The following is an 18512-nucleotide window of genomic DNA, read 5'->3' on the forward strand; positions in this document are numbered from 1 at the left end:
CCAAAATCACAAACCATAAAGAAAAATGGTAAATTAGTCTTCATCAAAGTTAAAATCTTTTGCTCCATAAAAATTTCCATTAAGAGGATGAAAAGACAAGCTACAGATTTAAAGGAAATATTTTCAAACCTCATATCTGAGAATCAGTATCTAGTAAATATGGTGCTAGAGGTAAAGAACCTCCCTGCCAATGCCAGAGACATGAAAGATGCCGGTTCAATTGATCTCTGGGTCAGGAAGATCCCCTGGAGGAGGGAATGGCAATCCACTCCAATATTCTTTGCTGGAGAATCCCACTGCCAGAGGTGCCTGGCAGGCTGCAGTCCTTAGGGTCACACAGAGTTGAACAATACGGAAGCAACTTAGTCCACACACATGCAAATATAAAGAGCCTTCACAACTCAACAGGAAAAAAACCAAACAATCCAAATGGAAATGGGTGAAACAATGAAGAGACATTTCATCCAAGAGGATACACAGATGGCAAATAAGCACATTAAAGATGTTGAACATTATTAGTCATTAGGAAATGCAAATTAAAACCACAATGAGATGTTACTACACTTCTCTTAGAAGATCTCAAACTAAAAAAATTAGTGAGTACACTAAACATTGATGAGGATATTGGATCATTCCTATTATTGCTGATGGGAATTTAAAATGGTGCAGTTAGTCTGGAAAACAGTTTGGCACATTCTTTTAAAACTAAACATATGTTTACCATACGACCCGGCAATTTTCCTCTTGGGCATTTATCCCAAAGAAATGAAAATTTATACTCATGCAGAAACCTGCATATGAATGTTTATAGCCATTTTTTTTCTTCCATAATAACTCAAAGCTAGAAATAACCCAGGTGTTCTTCAGTTGATAAGGGGTCAAACAGATAAATCCATACCATGGGTTTTACCATGGGATACTCCTCAGCAATAGACAGGAACTAACTATTCACATACAACAACGTGGATGATTTCTTGAGACTTATGCTGAATGAAAAAAGTCCCTCCCCAAAGCTTCTGTTCTTTATGATTGCATCTCTAAAATTTTGGAATGATAAAATTATAGAAATGGAAAATGGAAGGGGTTAAGGTAGGGGGAAAGTGGGAGGCAACCAGGAGTGGGTATAAAAGGGCAACAAGAAGAATCCTGTAAGATGAGAATATTCTATATTAACTGTATTCAGGTTAATATCTAGATTGTGATTTCATATTATTATTTTCAACTGGTAACTGAGTAAGTAATACATGGTATCCCTTTGTTTTATGTATTAGGGCTACATGTAAGTTATCTCAAAATAAAGTTTATTATTTTTTTTAAATTAACAAATGCATCAAAGAAACTGTTTTTACAGTATTTTGCATTTTGTGTTATTGTAAAGAAAATGCTCATGGAAAAATCTGAACAAACTGACTGCTTATTGGTTTATTTAGACTTGAAATGCCAAAGTGTTATTCAGTAAACAGTGATTTGACTAGCTAGGAAAATCTGCTTGGGAAATGCTTTGAATCAGAGGTCAGCAGACTTTTCTGTAAAGGGCTAGATAATAAATGCCTTAAGTATTGCATGTCATATGGTCTTTGTTATAACTGCTTGATTCTGCTATTGTAGTATAGTCCAGACAACACATAAATTAAAGAAAGGGGCAATGTTCCAATAAAATTTTATCACGGACAACACAATTTTAATTGATCAATTTTCATATATAAAATATATTTATTTTTTCAAATATGTACAAATGTAAAAACTATTTTTAGCAAGTACACTGTACAGAAACAGGTCCTGGATTTGAGCTGCCAGCTACAGCTTGCTGACCTCTGAGCTAAATTACAATTTTTGAAATTTTCTCTTGTCTCGTTTCCATTTTGTTTCCTTTTTATTTTCTTCTTGAACATTTTCTAAATTTCAAAAGATACTAACTGCTCCCACTTAGGAATTTCCATTCACTGTCCCTTCATTTACGTTTTCCTGTCTTGTGTTATCAAATAATACAAACAGAAGTTTTGGGTATCCTGCATTGCAGGCAGATTCTTTATCATCTGAGCCACCAGGGAAGCCCATTAAAATGTGGAACTTGGGACAAAGTAGAAAATTGGATACATTTTTCTTCCCTATGATACCTTTTGCTTACTTTTTTTCATAAATTTAGTGAGAAACATTGTATTTAGTTGCGTTGAGCACCTTCAGCTCATGCAACAAATTCTGATTAATTCTCTTTTCATTTTTATTCTGTTACAAATATTTTCTAATTTTCCTTGTTATGGCTTCTTAGATACACCCATCATTTAAAAAAGGATGTTTAATTTCCAAATACATGGGGTTTTAAGTATCTTTGATATTAATTTCTCATTTTGTTATTAATTTCTCATTTAAATGCTTTATTCTCTGCAATTACCCTCCATGTTTTTTCAATCTTTAAACTTTATTAGGGTTTTCAACAGCTAAGTTAAAGGTCTGTCTTGGTAAATACCACGTTGCACTTGAAAATAAGTGGGTTATTTTCAAATATCTTTTGATATTGATTTCTAACATAATTCCACAGTGATAAGAGAACAGACTCTATATGATTTCAATACCTCAGACCATGAAATTTTGGCACCTTGTTTTATGTCTCTGGATATGTTCCAGTGTCTCCTCGTTTATAATCTATGGGACCTTGAATAGAATTTGTATCCTGCTATTGTGTGAATGGGCTTCCCTAGTAGCTTAGATGGTAAAGAATCTGCCTGCAATCCAGGATACCTGGGATCGATTCCTAGGCTGGGAAGATCCTCTGGAGAAGGGCATTGTGTGAAAATTGTATAAATCTTAATTATGTTGAATTAATTCGTAGTGCTTCCATGGAATTCTCCAGACAAGAATACTGGAGTGGGTTGCCATTTCCTTCTCCAGGGTATCTTCCCAACCCAGGGATTGAACCCTTGTCTTTTACCTCTCCTGCATTGGCAATGGGTTCTTTACCACTAGCGCCACCTGGGAAACCCACAAAACAATCCATGTATCAAAGTGGTACATCTTTGGGCAAATCTGTTCCGAACTCCTGCACAAATAATACCTGTACCACAACATACCACACTATTTCTTATAGTCTTTTTCTTTATGTTCTTTTTTTTTTAACTTCTAGTCTACATAGATTTGAATCTTTTAAATAATTTATTTCACATAATTTCCTAAAATGACTCAAGGCCATTTCAGCAAAGACGATCTGTAAAATGAAGTGCTTTTTCTCACGAAATTTATTGTTTTTATTTTCTTTTTTAGTTTTTTTTTTAAATTATGAATGTATAATAACACATCTACAGGAGACTTGGAAAATATGAAACAAAGTTACATAGAGTTCTATAATGTATTACAATTGTTTTTTAAATAGACATAAAGATTTTTAGTTGAAGGTTAAATATAATACTCTCAGAATTAATAGAATGAATAGACAGAAGAGTAGAAGGATATAGTAGACCGGAAAACTAATGGCAACTGAGAACCGAAGTCTCAAGAGAAACCTCGAAGAATTTAAATTAAGGATTTGTCCAAGAAAATAGAGATTTTTACCGGAGATACATTTCATCTTAGTGGCCCCACCTTATATGGCAGACTAAACATTAAATTGAGAGTGAAAGTGAAGTCACTCAGTCCTGTCCGACTCTTTGCAACCCCACGGACTGTAGCCTATCAGGCTCCTCCGTCCACGGAATTTTCCAGGTAAGAGTACTGGAGTGGGTTGCCATTTCCTACTCCACAGGATCATCCCAACCCAGGGATTGAACCCGGGCCTCCTACATTGCGGGCAGACGCTTTACCATCTGAGCCACCAGGGAAGCTCGAATGACAGAGCATCTATTCTTCGTATTCTTCTGTGGATGGTCTATCCTGGGAACCCCAAACCCCTGCCAATTTCTCAGCTTACAATGGAATATATACCTCATTTTACCTTTCTGTCTTTGAACCTGATGTATGTTAGACTCTTGTATATACAAAATCAATTTTTATTTTACCCTGTGGCAAAAGAAAATTTATTTTCCTCCTTGAAACTTGCATGGTGGTGGTTGGCAAGGTGGGAGGAGTGACAGTGGACAGAAATGGTATGAAAATGCAGAAAAAAATAAGTAGCTCATGAAAATATAAAGCAGATTGAAATCATTAAATGAATTACACAAGGAGGGCATGAGATATATAGGAGGTGGCTTTGGTGCCTTTGTAAGTGAACCAAAACCTAAGCCTGAAATGCATCAAGGATAAGAAATTGAAACCTAAAGATAACCAATCACAAACAGCCAACAAGCCTTTCCTAAATTAGGCAACTGATTAAGCTATAGCCATCAAATTTCCTGGCTTTGCTTCACTGTCTTCTCTGTTAAAAAGTCTATCCTATAGTTCCTAACAGTAAAGCCCTTCTGAGAGTTTCTAACCACTTTCAGTTGGTGCTGCCAGATTCAAATCATTTTTTGTCCTCAAATAAATGTTTAAAATGTTAATATGCCTCAGTCTACCTTTTAACAAAATTAAACTTAAGTCACAGAAATATAAAACTATGTCAAGCATGGGCTTCCCTCATAGCTCAGTCGGGAAAGAATCTGCCTGCAATGCAGGCGATCACGGTTCGATTTCTGGGTCGGAAGATCCCTTGGAGAAGGAAATGGCAACCCACTCCAGTTCTCTTGCCTGGAGAATCCCATGGACAGAGAAGCCTGGCAGGCTACAGTCCATGGGGTCGCAAGAGTTGGACACAACTTGGCAATTTAACTATGTTGAGCACAATGTGAAATTTAAAATCAAAGCCTAGACTGGAATAATGATAGTAAGTAAATAATAACTTGCATAATCTTGAAGTCAAAATACTCCACCGAGTCCACATAAGTAAAGGCGAAGGCTCCTAATGGAATTATTATTTTCATGAAAAATAAGACTTTTTCCAGAAAAATATGCTTAAAGACACCATAAAACATAATTAGTAAATTATACAAATGAAAAACATTCTGGAATCTTCAGAAAATATTGCCCAAATTTCTTTAGAAAATCAAAATGAGTAGTGGAGAATAAAACCTTTTTTAATTAACTGACTTCAAACAATTAATATAAAGAATTAAGTTGCTTATTATTTTTGCCCTTATGATCATCAAGACTCATTAAGAAATTATGACCATTTATTATCTTTGTATCAGATGGGAGGTGATGAAAACATTTTAATTGAAGTGAGAAGTTTTAAATAAACATGATTTCTCAAAATATTGGCCATGTAAAATGAGGTTTCATCATTACTTATATTAGTTCATACATGCATTTAAAAGTCAAGTTAAAAATCCTTTAATAGGTATAGAAAAGTATTAATATTTACTGAACACTCTCAAATTATGGGTCTGTTGCTAAGCAATTTATGTCAATTGGTATAGTTGATGATTCAGACTAATTTCTCTAATCCAACTTTGATGAGCATGAAGTTCATCCATGTATGGTTATATTTGCTTGTATAACATTTTCACATTGGAGAAAAAAATGTTTTTAAGTGTGTGGTAACATCGGTGTTTTAAGTGGCTTAGAGTTTTTTAACCATTACTCTTGCAGTAACTACAGAATTATACAATTCAATTTTCATTCTTCCAAAACAGAGAAACTAAATAATATGCAATTTTCAGTATATGTCTTTAACTAATTTTAAAAATGTGTCTTTTGCTGCTTTTGGATATCTGGGCCTTCTCAAGTCTAAAGATTTGGCTCATAAGTAATTAGCAGATCCTTTCAGGCTTTGGCTGATTTAAAAATTTGGGGTACCAAGATCATCCCCCTGAAAGCTTACAAACCAGATTAAAAGGCCCTTAAATAAACTGATTTGAGAGTAAGAAAAAAAATCAAGACCATAAATTTAGTGTATGTCATAAATGCTCTTTCTTTGGGACTTTTAATCAGTCCTACTACTGTACCAAAAGTTAGAGAAGATAAATCATGTCAAGTTTAAAATTAATAAAGTTGGGTAGTTAAACATGTTGCAGATAGGCAAAGCTGCTAGTTGTATTAATTGGACTGTTTAAAACAAGCATTCATCTTAAATATGGATGATATTTTATTTCCTGGTTCACATACAAATGAGGCTCACTTACTAAGTGTAGCAATCTTAGAGGTCTGGCATCTTTCTTATCCACTTAGTAGCTATGCCTTACACAATAACTAATTTCAGATTTAATGAAAATGATAGGCTATAAAAATTTCTGGTTAATAAAATAGAAATTTTTATTAGAAGAGTTAAGGAACAAAGTTTAAAATAGCCGACTTGACTTTCTACCTAAGGAGAGACACCACAAAGGCTCCTTTGACTTAATATCAAATGTTCACACATGACTTCACAAATTGCATCCCCAGAATGCAGAATTCTAAAGGTAAAACCTTTAGAAACAAGTAGAGGATGAGCCCAAGGTGTGCAGACAGGACCTGTTCGATCCTAGGATTGAGGCAATATGGAAAGTACTGCTGGGAAGGGCATGCACTCAAAACTGGGAACACCTGTTAGTTATTTCCTTTTAGCAATTGAATTATTTAATAGGAGTGTATTTCTGCAGTGAAATGAATATACTCAAATGATATCCAAGTACAATAAAGTATTTAAAGAATTAAAAATAGAATAAATGTTAATTAATGCCATCCCAGAAAGGTAGAGGCAATTCATTCTACAAGATACTTAAGGATCTAACTGCACATAAGGAATCGCACCTTGGTTTTCTGTTCACCACATCCTCTTCCACTGTCTGTTCTCAATTACAGATAGCACATTCTACTTTTCAAAAGTCACATATGACCTGATGCTCCCCTCACGTGTGTACTGTCAATCACCGATACTTGAAAATAATTTTCATTCCAGATAAAATTGCCCTCATCCTCCCCACTAACTTGTGGTGTGCTGGTGTAATGTCACCCTCCAGGTCTGCATATCTTCTGCAAGTGATGACAGAGTCTCTTTAAAAGGACTGTGGTTGAACAAGAGTGGGCCGAATTAGCAAAACGTGGATTATTCATATGTTGCCATCTGTAGTCAATTGTATTAAATTTATTCCAGATTTATAATGTGAATGCTTCAGATTAGTCCCATATTGATGGCCATTGGTCCAACTACATCATTTTTTACATCTTTATTTTTCTAGAACCAAATGAAAATTCTTTGGGATGCCTACATTTAGAATCATTTCATGGTCTACACAAGGAACTTACTGTTCATATTTTACATGCAAAATCATCTCTATTGGCATACTATTATGAGTGACAACGTGGGTTATTGTTTATCAACAATGTTAATTTTGTGATTAATGCAAAGATACTGTTATTAATGTTACTTTCATAAATTAAGAGCAGTTTTTATTTCACAAACACCATGTGTAACTAAAAAAAAAAATGGAATGATTTGTGCATGAATTGAATCCACTTTAATCAATTCTTTCTTTTATTGTTCCTAACTCTTTAACTATAGAAACATATTACAGGTCTATATAGTCTACATTATATTATAAGAGAATGGAATATCCCACAAATTATTTTTAAATAATGGAATGTTATTCTATTAACAGGGAAATAACTTTAAACACACTGAATATATTTTCTGTATGTTTTCTAAATATGTAATATTTACATATTTAGAAAACATAGTATAGTGTACTTACTGAACAGAATATATTGCCATAATTTTAATTTTCTATGTGTATTTAATTTTATTGGTGTCATTATTGGACTTCCTGGGTAGCACTAGTGATAAAGAATCTTCCTGCCAATACAGGAGACATAAGAGACACAGGTTCAATTACTGGGTAGAGAAGATCCCCTGGAGGAGAGCATGGCAACCCACTCCAGTATTGCTGCCGGGAAAATCCCATGGACAGAGGAGCCTGGAGGGCTATAGTCCATAGGGTTGAACAGTGCATATGTTGCACGACTGAAGCAACTTAGCATGAACACACAGTGTCATTACTAGTGGCCTTGGTTATTAAACTTTGGTTGAATATAGAGTCCCAGTTCTGTAATAGGCCAAGATAGTCTTTCAGAAAAAAAAAATAATAATATGCAAGAGAATGAGTAGATAAACACCAGACTGGGATAAAATATTTACAAAAGTTCTGAAAAAGGATTGATCCAAATATAGAAAGAACTCTTAAAACTCAACAAAAAGGAACAAACAACCTCACTAAACAATGAGCCGAAGACCTTGGTTCAGTGGATACAAAAATCTGCCTGCTTTGCAGGAGATGCAGGTTCAATCTCTGGGTTGGGAAGAAACTCTGGAGGACAGCACGGCAACCCACTCCAGTGTCCTTGCCTGAAGAAGCCTTTGGACAGAGGAGCCTGGAGGGCTAAAGTCCACAGGGTCTCAAAGCATCAGGCATGACTGAAATGACTGAGTACACACAAAGACCTTAACAGGTGCCTCACTAAAGAAGATATATTGGGATTGACACACACGTGCTACTATATATAAAATGCTACTGCTAAGTCACATCAGTTGTGTCCGACTCCGTGTGACCCCATAGATGGCAGCCTGCCAGGCTCCCCTGTCCCTGGGATTCTCCAGGCAAGAACACAGGAGTGGATTGCCATTTCCTTCTCCAATGCATGAAAGTGAAAAGTGAAAGTGAAGTCGCTCAGTCGTGTCCGACTCTTAGCGACCCCATGGACTGTAGCCCACCAGACTCCTCCATCCATGGGATTTTCCAGGCAAGAGTACTGGAGTGGGGTGCCATTGCCTTCTCCCATATATAAAATAGATAACTAATAAAAACCTTGCTGTATAACACAGGGAACTCTACTCAATACTCTGCAATGGTCTATATGGGAAAATCTAAAACAAACAAGAAGAGTGAATACATGTATATGTACAACTGACACACTTTGTTCTACATAGTGAAACTAAAACAACATTGTAAGTCGACTCTGCTCCAATCATTTAAAAATAAGATATACAGATGGAAAATAAATGTAGGAAAGAACTTTATGTATCATGTTTTCAGGGAAATGCAGACTGAAATAACACACTGATTAGAATGGCCAAAATTTGAAACACTGACACCCCAAGTGCTGAACAGGGTATGGAGCGACAGGCATTCTCATTTGTTACTGGTGGGAATGTGAAATGGTCCAGCTGCTTTGGAAGACATTTTATCAATTTTTCACAAAAATAATATTGTTATCATAGAATCATGCTCCTTGATATTTAATCAAAGGAGTTGAAAACATGTATCTCTACACAAAACCCTTCACACATATGTTCACAGTAGCATGTTGGGGAAAGGAAGGGGTGATTAGGCAGAGTACAGAGGATTTTAGGCCAGTGAAGCTACTCTGAATACTAGAATGGTGACAGATTTGTCCAAACCCACATAAGGAACAACATCAAGAGTGAGTCCTAGGGGACTTCTCTGGTGGGCCAGTGGTTAAGAATTCTCCTGCTCATGCAGGGGACACGGGTTTGATTTCTGGTCGGGGAAGATCGCAAAGACATGCAGCAACTAGGCCCATGTGTCACAACTACCGAAGCCCACGTGCTGAGTGCCCGTGACTCCACAATAACAGAAGACATGGCAATGGAGTCCCTCGCACTCCAACGAAGGAGTTCCCATCGAAGATCCAATGCAGTCAAAAAGAAGGAAATAGTTTTGTTTTTTTTTAAACAGTGAATCCAAATGTAAACTTCATGGACTTTTGTGATAATGATGTATTAAAGTAGGTTCATTAATTGCAACAAATGTACCCCTCTCATGGAGGGTGGCTATGATAATGGGGAAGGCTATGCATATGTGGGGAATAGGGGTCATGTGGGAAATCTCCATATATTTCTTCCTCTTCATATTGCTATAAACCTAAAACTGCTTTAAAAAAATTAAATCTTTTAGAAGAAATAATGTGCTCCCTTAACTTGCCATAACATTCAATGCCTAGCTAGTCTATCGCACTGAGTGTAAGGTCAGTATACTGTTTAGAAGATATAATTTGGTTATTCATCCTTAAACTACATACTCTTTATATTTTTATATATGTATGTTTTGAATTGCATTATATATATATATATATGCATATTTTATCATCTGAGTTTCAGTGACTTCACATACTTTTGTTTTCTTGTAGGGACGTCAATCATCTATCGGTCAGTCCGTGTCTATGCCAAATCTTTATTTACTGAATTCAATCTGCTGTAGCCAAAATAAAAACAGACAAGGAGCTACAACAATGTCAATATTGCCATTACTCTTTTTATGTCTTCAAAAAGCTTAACATCTTGCAGAAATAATAAAACATGTCAAAGTCATATGTACCTTCGAAAGTGGACTATGACTGGGAACAGGCGTAAAGAAGGGTTGGGTGGGAAGATATGAAAAGAAAATCTAGAAAAGCTCTATGGTGCGCGTGGACATTGATGGTTAAGTAAAAATCTGGACATTAAGAACAATTCTATGACATATTTCAAAATTCATTCTGTTTTAAATATGATAAAAATCAAATACTTTGTGGGATGTATATTGGAAAGCATTGTCTGGCATTCAGTGTGGTGGTACCTCGAAAGCACCAAAAGAAGCTAGTGTTTGGTACAGAATCTGTTTTAGTCCACAGGCAAAAACATATCCAACTCTGCATCAAAGACAGAAAAGGAAAAGATAAAGTTCAGGTGTCATGCATGGTCCTCGAATAAAATTATTGTTAGTTGAATATTTCCTTTAATTAAAACAGTTCAAATATACTACAAGATAGATTATATACCTTGATTATTTTCAAAATAATTTCCAATTGATTTCTAACAAATAAACTCCATGGTTCCTTGTCCAAATGTGTGTTTTCTTATTTGAAAATAGGATATTATAGGAAAAGAGAACATATGTGTGTGCATGTGTAATGTTATTTACTCACAGTTCAGTAATTAAAACTATCTATATGATACTGTCTTCAATTTTAAAGAAAAGGAGCATCTATTTGTTATTTTAAGGCAGAAAAGAGAAAAACCAAGATGACTGAAAATAAAAACAACATTTAGATATGCTAAATACATACTTTGGTTAAAAAAATAATCTAACAACTTGAAGTAAGACTTGCTTTACATAGCTTATACTGTAGTCAGAGTTGGCATCAGAATTAACTATTTAATTTCATTTGCTTTATTCACTTCACAAATAATGCCTCAGTAGTCATTGTGTTTATTGTAATTATTTGATTTTGACAAAGATGGTCCCTAGGAGACACATTTCCAGGGTGTGGAGAATGGATCTATTTAACTATTCAGTCTGAACTTCTGAAACGTTAACATGTGCATGTGTATACGCAAGAATTTCCTACATATGTTGAGCAAGCAAGGACAATATGTTTCATTTCAAAAGGTTTATTGCTTAGATTATACTACAAAATGTCTTTCCTCATATACAGAATAACAAACATCTAAGAATGCATTTGTAAGGTCCCATCATGATATTTCTAGGGCTTCCCTGGTGGCTCAAATGGTAAAGAATCTGCCTGCAGTGTACGAGACTTGGGTTCGATCCCTGGGTCAGGAAGATCTGCTAGAGAAGGGAATGGCTATCCCCAAGAAAAAGAAATTCAAAAAGGCAAAATGTTGTCTGAGGATGCCTGACAAATAGCTGAAAAAAGAAGAGAAGCTAAAGGCAAAGGAGAAAAGGATAAGATATACCCATTTGAATGCAGAGTTCCAAAGAATAGCAAGGAGAGATAAGAAAGCCTTTCTCAGTGATCAGTGCAAAGAAATTGAGGAAAACAATAGAATGGGAAAGACTAGAGATCTCTTCAAGAAAATTAGAGATACCAAGGGAACATTTCATGCAGAGATGGGCTCAATAAAGGACAGAAATGGTATAGACCTAATAGAAGCAGAAGATATTAAGAAGAGGTGGCAAAAATACATAGAACTATACAAAAAAGATTTAATGACCCAGATAACCACAGTGGTGTGATCACTCACCTAGAGCCAGACATCCTGGAATGTGAAGTCAAGGAAAAAAAAAAAAAAAAAAAAAACTTTGGAAGGCACTTTGGATGCTTAGGAAGCATCACTACAAACAAAGCTAGTGGAGATGATGGAATTCCAGTTGAGCTATTCAAATCCTAAAAGACGATGCTGTGAAGTGCTGGACTCAATATGCCAGCAAATCTGGAAAACAGCAGTGTCCACAGGACTCGAAAAGGTCGATTTTCATTCCAATCCCAAAGAGAGGCAATGCCAAAGAATGTTCAGACTACCACACAATTGCACTCACCTCACACGCTAGCAAAGTAATGCACAAAATCCTCCAAGTCAGGCTTCAACAGTATGTGAACCGTGAACTGAACTTCCAGATGTTCAAGCTGGATTTAGATGAACCAGAGATCAAATTGCCAACATCTGATTCATCACCAAAATAGCTAGTGAGTTCCATAAAAACATCTACTTTTGCTTTCTTGACTATGCCAAAGCCTTTGACAGTGTGGATCACAAGAAACTGGAAAGTTCTTAAAGAGATGGGAATACCAGACCACTTTACCTGCCTCCTGACAAATCTGTGTGCAGGTCAAAAGCAACAGTTAGAACTGGACATGGAACAATAGATTGGTTCCAAATTGGGAAGGGAGTATGTCAAGGCTGTATATCATCATCCTACTTAGTTAATGTATATTCAGAGTACATCATGTGAAATGCTGGGCTGGATGAAGCACAAGCTGAAATCAAAATTGCCGGGAAACATATCAATAACCTCAGATATGCAGATGACACCACCCTTGTGGAATAAAGTGAAGAACTAAAGAGCCTCTTGAAGAAAGTGAAAGAGGAGAGTGAAAAAGTTGGCTTAAACCTCAACATTCAGAAAACTAAGATCATGACATCTGGTCCCATCACTTCATGGCAAATAGATGGAGAAACAATGGAAACAGTGACATGCTTTATTTTCTTGGGCTCCAAAATCACTGCAGATGGTGACTGCAGCCATGAAATTAAAAGATGCTTGCTCCTTGGAAGGAAAATTATGACCAACCTAGACAGCATATTAAAAAAACAGAGACATTACTTTACCAAAAAATGTCCATCTAGTCAAAGTTACGGTTTTTCCAGTGTCATGTATGGATGTGAGAGTTGGACCATAAAGAAAGTTGAGTGCCAAAGAATTGATGCTTTTGAACTGAGAAGACTCTTGAGAGTCCCTTGGATGGCAAGGAGATCCAACCAGTCCATCCTAAAGGAAATCAGTCCTGAATACTCATTGGAAGGACTGATACTGAAGCTGAAACTCCAATACTTTGGCCACCTGATGTGAAGAACTGACTCATTGGAAAAGACCCTGATGCTGGGAAAGATTGAAGATGGGAGAAGGGGACGACAGAGGATGTTGGATGGCATCACCGACACAATGGACATGAGTTTGAGTAGGCTCCGGGAGTTGGTGATGGACAGGGAAGACTGGCATGCAGCAGTCCATGGGGTTGCAGAGTCGGATATGACTGCGCGAATGAATTGAACTGAACTGATCCACTCCCGTATTTTTGCCTGGAGAATTCCATGGACAGAGGGGCCTGGCAGGCTATAGTCCATGGGGTCGTAAAGAGTCAGACACAACTTGAGTCACTAACACTCACTGTTTCACATCATGATACTTCAGAACATACTTTAGAACTTGACCCTTTCTACTCCCTCACTGTCATTTGTCCAAATTATTATTGGAATTTTTCTTATAATAGCAATAGTGAGTTATTGAAGGTATTTTCTTTCAACAGTTCTGGATATTTATGTTTGCTGTGATAGGGAAATAAGCATCAACTTAATTCATGGACATGCTTTTTAAAGACTTGGGAGTTACCATGGGAGGAAATCCACTCACCACAGTGAACACATCCAGACATCTCATTGGCTCAGATATGTTTCAACAGAGGCTGGAAAAGCGTGTACATGAATCCTACAGTAGATATTGCCCTGTCTAGACAGTGAGACCGTATCATCTGAGCCCCTTCTGGCACTGTGACCCTGGGTAAAGTTATTTTATCAGGCTATGCTCACTTTTCCTCTCCTTTTTGATAGGAATAAAGATAATAATTACTCTGTTAGGTTGTTGAAAGGATTAAATACATAAATTCACCTAAAGATGTTAGAACATGTCTATACAGAATAAATATTAAATAATGTCAACTGTCACAGTGATTTTTAAGCCTCAAAACTTTATGCTCATTTGACAATAACTATGGAAAGCTAGCTAGCAATATTTCCCAGTAACATTTCTTATAAACATCAATGCCGTAACAACTATTGTGCATTTATTTGACACTCAATTTTACATACATTGTTTAATAACCATCACTTCTTTAAAAACAAAGTAGGGCAGGTGTTCTTATTCTCCTCTACAAGCCAAGAAACTAAAAGTCAAAGTGATTAGCATATCTGCTTAAAGTAACATATCCAGGACTTAAAACCCAGGAACCCAGGTCATCTGATTCTTATCCAAGACCAATGTTTGTTTTTTTTTTTTTCCCCCCACTAACTTTTTTTTTTTTTTATCTTTCAGCTGGTTGTATTTTGTTTTCCTGTTTCTTCCTCTCTATCTCTGTTTCTGTCTCTGCCTCTCTCTCTCTCTCTCCCCTCCTTTTTGCTCCCTTCTCCCTACCCCTGCCCACCAGAGGGTAGTGAGGACTGGGAGAGGCATAGAATATAAATTTTTTTTCCTTAAAATTGTATTGAATGTTTCTGAATATTGTTTAGACCAGTAGATATTATTTGTTTGTTTGTTTTTCTTGAGGATGGGATATAATTCACTGAAAATAAGTAAAAGCAAATAGTTTGGAGTTTAGTGAATCCTGATTATCTGGACTGCTCACTTCATGCAAAAGAACATGAAGAAGGTGAAAAACCTTTGGAGCTCAGTTTTGTGAGAATATCTGAAAAAGCAAATCAGGAAGAATTCAAGTTGAATTAGACTTTCTTCCAGTTTTATTAACATGAGACATAAACATACCAAGATACTTTTAATGATTATTTTCATCAACAAAAGGCCTAGTTTAAAAAGTATTTTCTTATCAATTTTTTCTATACAATTTTGAATCTTCACAATTAAAATGTATTCATTTCACATATAGTTGAATTGACTTGTTAATAACTTCTCCAAAGACCAAATTAAATCTATAATGAATAATAGGACTGAAGGTTGTATTATAGAGCATGTCATTAACTTGAACTAAAACACAGTCTTAAATCTAAGACTGAATCTTCGATTTCACAAAACTCCAAATATCCACCTTCTGTGAAAACTTGAGAGAGAGAGTTTAATTAATATTTGCATATAAACTCAGGTTAAACTGTTTTTGTAAACCACAAGTATGCAGGACTATTAAAGATTTTTCAAACAATACATCTACTTTATCATAATTAAATAAAATTTTATTTACTTAAAACAAATAGTGTTGTCTAATAGTTCATTTTTGAAATATTCACTCATCTGTAGTACAGATTCATTTAAGGCAAATTAGAAATCTAGGAAATTCATAAAAATACAAGTATCCTAAAAGGGTGCATTGCATGTATTTGAAGATTCATTATAACTTAGTATTGTGATGGAAAATTATGAATTTAGGTTTATTATCAGACTTTTTCTTTACTAAAGGAATAACATTTTTATGTGTCAATCTATATTATTTCAGGATAGTTGAAAAAGTATAGAGTTTAGAGAAAAAGTGGAAGTTCACAATGGTTACCATGCAACCACCTATCTGTCACTTGTATTAAAAGTATTATGACAAGCATAGAAGTTACAGAGTTTGAATCATGAAATTAATATAGTTAATTTAAAAGTCTCTTGTTTTAATGACTGAAAATTCAGTTACATTCAGTCATACAATGCAGATAAATTAAGTAGGAAAAGTGACAAAGATGCAGTGATTTTTAGAATCAAGAAAGAAGAGAAAAATGTTGCAATAGGGATCAAAAAAGTAATATTGAGTCACTTGTTTCATAAAAGCTTTCTGCAGGTTTGAAAATACACAGGAGGTTTTGTACTGGTATAATCTTATAATCTTCTGCCTCTTTGAAAAAAGAGTAAACAAATTCTCCTACTTCTTTATTCTTTTCTGGGCTTACCAATACATTGGGGGGCTTTTAATCCTATAATAACAGACATTTTTATTTATTTAAATTTGGAGAAGTATTTACCTCAAAATATTTGAGAAGTGGTAGAGGGTTAGCCTCTTGCCATAGGAATTAAAGTCTGTGAGGTCAGGAATATTTGCCTATTCCATTGACTGTTGTATCAGGGGTGCTTTAAAGAGTGCCAGGCACTAAAGAAGTACTCAAAATATTTGTCAAATTAATGAATATCGAGTTGTTCTCACTTGTATAATCAAGTTAATTTTCTAAGGTGGATCTTCTTGGAAAAATATTGCAGTTTTAAAATGAAAGATTTCACTGACGAAAGTAATATTCTGAAAAAAGAAATTAACAAATGCAAAGCTTGCTTTGTGAAAATAATTAGTATATCTATAGTCATCCACGCTAAATATAACAATTACAATGCCAACATACTCCAACATGGAGTTTTTATAGATGGCTGCTGCTAAGTCACGTCAGTCGTGTCCGACTCTGGGCGACCCCATAGACGGCAGCCCACCAGGCTCCCGTCCCTGGGATTCTCCAGGCAAGAACACCGGGGTGGGTTGCCATTTCCTTCTCCAATTGAGTATAAATGTGAAATGGCTTACTAGTTCTACAACATGAAAAACGTTCTTTCCACTTGGCATGCCATACATTTTTCTTTTTTCTTTCTTTTTTTCCCTGGCTGTTAAGAGTCTTAGTTGTGGTGCATGAGCTCAGTAGCTGTGGGGCATGTGCTTAGAGGCCCTGAGGCGTGTGGGATCCTAGCTCCTTGACCAGCAATCAAACCTGCAACCCCATTCTTAACAACTGGACCACCAGGGAAGTCCTTGAATTTTCTTTTAACAACATAATTTGAAGATAAATTCCCTCTTCATTCTTAGTTATATACTAGGCACTCACAGACTAAATGGCCAGGAGTTAGAGCAAACTCCTAGAGATAGTGAAGGATAGGGAAGCCTGGCCTACGGCAGTCCATGGGGTCACAAAGAGTCAGACACAACAAAAGCGACTGAACAATGACAACAAAGAATTTTGAGGATGGTAAATTCATTCCATAATTTTAATGAGTGTATCCCCATCTCAAATTTACCCAATTACAATGATGTTTCTTATCAAAAGTATTGGAAAAACTACAACAGAGGCAAACATTAAAGATCTGAAACACACTGTGTTATTGTGAATACCCGAAAGGGAACATGCCACACAGTATTTAAAAGATAATGCTTTCAGACAAATAATGTATGATTTCACTTATACGTGGAATATAACAAAACAAAATAAGTGAACAAAACCGAAAAGGGGAAGTAGATCGAGAGGTGTTGATTCAAGCTTTCAGTTGCAAAATAAATGAATCACAGGTATAAAATGTACAGTGTGGAGAATATAGTCAATAATTATATAGTAGCTTGCATAATGACATATTGTGACTAGACTTATGGTGATCACTTGAAATGCATTGAAAAACCACATCACTAATGCTGTATAACAGTAACATAATGTTATAGGTCAATTATGCTTCAAAAAAACAAAATCATAGAAAAAGAGATCAGATTTGTGATTATCAGAGGCAAGGTGTTGGGGGAAGGTAGAATTGGATGAAGGTGGTCAAAAGGTACAAACTTCCAGGTATAAGATAAGCAAGTACTAGAGACTTAATGGAATTAGCACTCCTATATAACATACGTGACAAGCCTAAGTTCTAAGTGTTCTCATCACACAAAAGATTTTTTTTTATGTCTTTAATTTTGTATCTATATGAGATGATGGCTGTTCACTAAACTTATTGTGGTACTAATTTCATGATATATGTAAGTTAAACCATTATGCTGTACACCTTAAATTTATACAGGGTAATGTGTCAATTATATCTCAATAAATCTGGAAGAAGAAACAAACCAAATAAAAAATATTAAAATGAAAAAAATGAAAGATTTATTTTCATGGGCTATCTCATTTAGAATAAAGCTACACTGAGTTTATCATTAATGATAATGAGTCAGTAAAATGAACTATTTGACCAAAATATTTCCTTTGAATATGATTTTTTCCATCATGGTATGCAGTGCTAATTTTTCCAATCAAGGCATTTCTCTACAATCATTTTTATGATCACAGTATGGCAGATATCACATGATCCGTCCACCCTCAGAAATTTGTGAGACCATCAGAAGCAACCACCATACTACAGAGCTACCTTGATTCTAAAAAAGCTTAGAAGCATTTTTCTATCACAGCGTACACATGGTGTTAATTGTTGTTTATGGCATTCTCCCTGCTTTTTTTTTTTTTTTTTTTTTATGCTGGCCATTTATTCAATTAAAAAGATGTTGTGTAGCTGAGGTAGGGGGTGGCAGGAATTCTTTTCCATTCCTGATTTTTTTTTTCCTATAAAACAATCCAGGCCTCTCTCCTTTTTTTAGTCAGTCTTTTCAGTGACCTAATC

The sequence above is a fragment of the Bos mutus genome, chromosome 1 (assembly GCF_027580195.1).
Source record: "Bos mutus isolate GX-2022 chromosome 1, NWIPB_WYAK_1.1, whole genome shotgun sequence".
In the NCBI taxonomy this organism is placed as follows: Eukaryota; Metazoa; Chordata; class Mammalia; order Artiodactyla; family Bovidae; genus Bos; species Bos mutus.